Genomic DNA, 5,536 nt, shown 5'->3' with positions numbered 1-5,536 from the left:
GTAAAAATAGAAGCTCTCTAGCATTAACCTTATTTGGATTCTCCTGGCCAAAAATAGTGCATGCCAACATATATCTAAAAACTCTGATGGCCGGGTTATGGATAGTTGAGGCAAGAACTCCTTCAAAAGAGTTTATGGAAGTGTTTGATAAACGCTCCCAGAAGGAAAATACCTCAACAGACCATTCAGAATCCAAAGGGGCCTCACAAATAGCACCGTCCCCATGAGGGATTCCTAACAAGCTGGCTAGTTCGTCGGTACTGAATTGGTATTCAACAGCAAACATTCTAAATTTGACAGTACCAACTGTGCTAGTAGTGTTAGGGTTGACAATATAAATTAAGGAATTCAAAAATTCAATTGTCAACCGCTCATAGGTAGGTTCTTTATTGGAAAAGAAATTATGCAAACCTAAATTATCTAATAAATGAATATGCTATGATAGATACCTAAAGTGTAGAGATAGTTTTCGTCAACATACCTTGTCGGGAGGATTTCCCGATTTTGCAACCGTTCAATAATTTTTCTTTGTCTATCCCCCGGTTTGCCTCCTCGAAGAATGAATCCGTTAAACTCCATTTGAAAAGATCTTGAAAAGTGATGAAGAAGATGAAGTGGTTTATGAAAAGGTTGGATTTTTACAAAATCCGACGGATGAAATCGAAAATGGAAATTGGAATAATGATTTGTGTGGTGTGGTGCTTAGAAAAGTATGAGCTTTTTGTGGGTTCAAGGATGTTTTTCCAAGGTGAAAAAATGGGTTTGGAAGGTTGTAAGTTGCAAAAATGGTGAAGAAAGGGGTTCTGCCCCGACCTTTTACAGACGCTGTGGCGGGCGCCACAGGTCCTATGGCGGGCGCCACAGGTCCTATGGCGGGCGCCACAAGGCAAAATCTGGCTGGGCTGGATTTTGGTCCTTTGGCTTGGGCTTCTCTTGTCTTTTGGCTTTGAGGGGTCCGGATAGCATCTGTTTTGTGATTTTCCTAGCATCATTGACTTGCATAATTTTATAAAGGTAAAAACAAAAATAAAAATAAAACTTAAACAAAAACAAAAATTAAATATAAATAAATAAATAACTGAAAAATTAAAATGCAAATAAAATAAACATAGAACATATATAGATAAAAATAGAAATACTAATGTATAGATTTTATATAATATTCCAAATGCGATAATATAAGATGAGTATGTAAATACGAGAAATATAAAAAAGGAGATAAAATAAGATTAAATGGTGAGATCATATAGTGGGGATGTCATCTTTCTGAGAGGAACCACGGAGCATGGCTACTTCTTGCTTGAGCTCTGCGATCTCCTGATATAGACAGTCGACTTCAGTAGCATGGGTGAGATCAGACACTCCCATCTCTAAAGTGAGGTCTGCCACCTCATGTCTAAGCGCTGCGATCTCTCTACGACACTCAGCAATCTGAGTGCGGATGTCGGGTGTTTGCAATGAAATATTATTAGAGAAAACAGTGATTCTGGGAGATGGTGGTGTAGGTGTGTATTCAGCAATGGGTGGTGATCTCGGTTCCTCGACGGTCTCTCCCTGGCCTTCCAGAGCATAACTCCAATTTGTTGGATCATGCACACTGGTCATCATAGGATCTAGCAACGTGAAATAATGGATAGCCTCGCTGTCGACTAGCAGTCGGAACTGACATGGATGGAAAGAGGCTCTCCTCATCAACCCTCTGGTGAAACAGAAGTCGATGTCCATGGTAGTGTACCCATAGTAGGTCTGAAGGTGTAACAGCTTGCGAGACAGACCTAAAGCGACAGCAATCTGCGTGATGATTCCGCCAACATGGATGACTCCTTCGGTAGATCTGGAGATACCGCTGAGACTGTATAATAAAAAGTTCCCACATGCTACTGGGCGAGACTGGGATGCACAAAATAATAGGAAGATCTCCTCTTCACTCAGTAGTGTCTCTACATCCGGCCTTCCCAGGAAGGAATGTGCTAATATCATCTGAAAGTATTTGAAGGCGGGGTTATGTATGACATGAGACAGCTGCATAGACGGATCCTGGCTTCCGCCACCCGATATATCACTCCAAAACTTCTCAACCTCCTTACCCAGGAAATATCCCATAGGTGTCTCTGGGATAGCATCAGGAGTGGTCTGGAAACCCAATAAGTCGCCGAACTCTTTCTGGCTGAAGGAGTACTCAACCCCGAAAAGCCTGAAAGCAGCATACCCATCTGGTCCAGAATATGGGTCATAGTCGAATGAACTCAGGAACTCCAAAGTCAGGTTCCTATATGTGTTACTCAAGTCATCAGCAAACTCATCCTAGTGAAGCTGGTGGCTAAGGAATCGGATACTCGACTCGATATCCAGTGCCTCCATATAGTGTTGATCAGGATAACGTGTGGGTGCCATAGGGCGCTGATACAAAGCAATGTAGCGCTCCCTCTGAGCATTATCTCTATAGGCCACGTGCATGTCATCGAAATCCTGCATCCTGTAAAAGTTAAGAAAGTGATCCTGAAAATACAAACCATTCAAATCTTAGTCTCAATGCAAAATATGATAAAATAAAATAAAAAATTAAATTAAATAAATGCGAAAAAGTAAAATGAAAGAAAAACCATGGGTTGCCTCCCACACAACGCTTGTTTAACGTCAATAGCTTGACGATTGGAATTTATACACCTGTAGTAGTAGGAATTGGTGGATCAATCAGGGTGTGGCTTGAGTAGTATGCTGGAATGCCTCCTCCTTCGTAGAGCTTCAGTCTTTGTCCATTTACAATGAATGGACTATAGGTTTCGTTCTTGATTTCTACGGCTCCGGATCTCAGAATCTTGGATACTTCGAAAGGACCAGTCCATCTTGAACGTAGCTTTCCAGGGAAGAGTCGTAACCTAGAGTTAAAAAGGAGAACAGGATCGCCTATATTGAAAATTTTTGTTTACTATTCTTTTGTCGTGATAGGCTTTTGTCCTCTCTTTATATATTTTTGCATTCTCGTAGGCAGATTGCCTAAGTTCTTCTAATTGATGAATGTCAAGGGTACGCTTTTCTCCAGCGGCTAGGTAGTCTAAATTCAAAGTTTTAATAGCCCAATAGGCCTTATGCTCTAATTCGAAAGGTAAGTGACAGGATTTTCCATAAACTAGTTGATAAGGAGTAGTTCCTATAGGGGTTTTGAAAGCGGTTTTATAGGCCCATAATGCTTCTTGAAGCTTCTGAGACCAGTCTCTCCTAGAAATAGAAACAGTTTTCTATAGGATTTGTTTTATCTCCCTATTAGATACTTCTACTTGGCCACTAGTCTGTGGGTGGTATGGTGTTGCTACTCTATGCCTAACTCCATATTTTCTTAAAAGTTTGTCAAATATTCTCGATATAAAGTGTGATCCTCCATCGCTTATGACTAAACGTGGTGTTCCAAATCTAGGGAATATATAGTTTTTAAATAGTTTGATTACTACCCTAGTGTCGTTTGTGGGTGCAGCTATAGCTTCAATCTACTTAGACACATAGTCTACAACTACTAAGATATACCTATTTCCTAAGGATGGTGGAAAAGGTCCCATGAAATCTATACCCCATACGTCAAAGAGTTCTACTTCCTGAATGTTTCTTAGAGGCATTTCATCACGCCTTGAAATGTTTCCAGTGCGTTGGCATGTATCACATTTGACAATGCAAGCATAGACATCACGCCACATGGTGGGCCAGAATAGGCCAGCTTGAAGAATCTTGGCGTATGTCTTAGAGGTGCTCGCATGTCCACCATAAGGTGCAAAATGACAATGCTCGATAATACTATTTACCTCTTCTTCTAGAACGCAACTGCGAAAAATGCCATCTTTACCCCTTTTGAAAAGGAGCGGTTCGTCCCAATAGAAGTTTCTCACATAGTGGAAGAATTTCTTCTTGCGGTGGTAGTCAAGATCAGGGGGTACTATATCAGCAGCTAGGTAATTAACGAAGTCTGCATACCAGGGTACGTTACTTATTGCTAAGGAATTTTGGGAATGCTCATCAGGGCCTAAGTTATTATCTTCAATGGTTTCTACTCTAGCGATCAGTCTATCATAGGCGAAATTATCATTTATGGGTACTAGTTCTGGTTTTAGATGTTCTAGCCTAGAAAGGTGATCGGCTACTACATTTTCAGTGCCTTTTTTATCTCTTATATCTAAATCAAACTCTTGTAGTAATAGAATCCATCGGAGTAACCTGGGCTTGGCATCTTTTTTACTTAATAGGTAACGAATGGCAGCATGATCGGTGTAAACTATAATTTTTGCTCCTACTAGATAAGATCTAAATTTGTCTATAGCGAAAACTACAACGAGTAATTCTTTTTCAGTTGTTGCGTAGTTAAGTTGGGCAGCGTCTAGGGTTCTACTGGCATAATAAATTGCATGTAATTTTTTTTCTTTCCTTTGTCCCAGAACGGCTCCAACTGCATAATCACTAGCATCACACATTATCTCAAAAGGTTTTGACCAATCAAGTGGTTTCATAATGGGTGCTGATACTAATGCTTGCTTTAAAAGATTAAATGCGTCATTACATTTTTCATCGAAAATGAATTCAGCATCTTTCATTAAAAGTCCAGTTAAAGGTTTAGTTATTTTGGAGAAGTCCTTAATAAAACGCCGGTAGAATCCAGCGTGTCCAAGAAAGCTTCGGACATCTCTGATGGTTTTTGGTGGTTTTAGGTTTTCTATAACTTCTATTTTAGCTCTATCTACCTCTATAACGTTTTCGGAAACTATATGTCCTAAAACTATTCCTTCGGTCACCATGAAATGACACTTTTCCCAGTTTAGCACGAGGTTCACCTCCACGCATCTCTCCAAGATTTTCTCAAGGTTAGCAAGACAATTCTGGAAATCAAATCTGCAAACCGAGAAATCATCGATAAACACTTCCATGATACTATTTAGGTAATCTGCAAAGATTGACATCATGCAACGTTGGAAAGTGGCTGGGGCATTACAGAGGCCGAATGGCATTCGTCTGTAGGCAAAAGTTCCATAAGGGCATGTAAAGGTAGTTTTTTCTTGATCTTCGGGGTGGATAGGTATTTGGAAGAATCCAGAGTATCCATTTAGATAACAGAAGTAAGAGTGTCTGGCTAGATGCTCCAACATCTGGTCTATAAATGGTAAGGGGAAATGATCCTTCCTGGTTGCTTTATTTAATTTTCTATAATCTATACACATCCGCCATCCTCCTTCTAACCGTTTTGCTACATGTTCGCCTTTATCGTTCTGCACGACTGTGATGCCTCCCTTTTTAGGTACTACATGCACATGGCTCACCCACTTACTATCCGAGATCTGATAGATTATACCTGCCTCAAGTAACTTAAGAACTTCCTTCTTAACAACATCACTCATTATAGGGTTTATTCTTCTCTGATGTTCTCTAGAGGGTTTTGAATCTTCTTTGAGCAAAATCCGATGCATGCATACGGATGGGCTTATACCTTTCAGGTCATAGATATTATATCCTAAGGCCGAGGGAGATCTTCGTAAAACGTCTAAGAGTTGGTTCGTTT

This window comes from Lathyrus oleraceus, chromosome 5 (genome assembly GCF_024323335.1).
Source record: "Lathyrus oleraceus cultivar Zhongwan6 chromosome 5, CAAS_Psat_ZW6_1.0, whole genome shotgun sequence".
In the NCBI taxonomy this organism is placed as follows: domain Eukaryota; kingdom Viridiplantae; phylum Streptophyta; class Magnoliopsida; order Fabales; family Fabaceae; genus Lathyrus; species Lathyrus oleraceus.
This window is presented reverse-complemented; position numbering follows the sequence as displayed.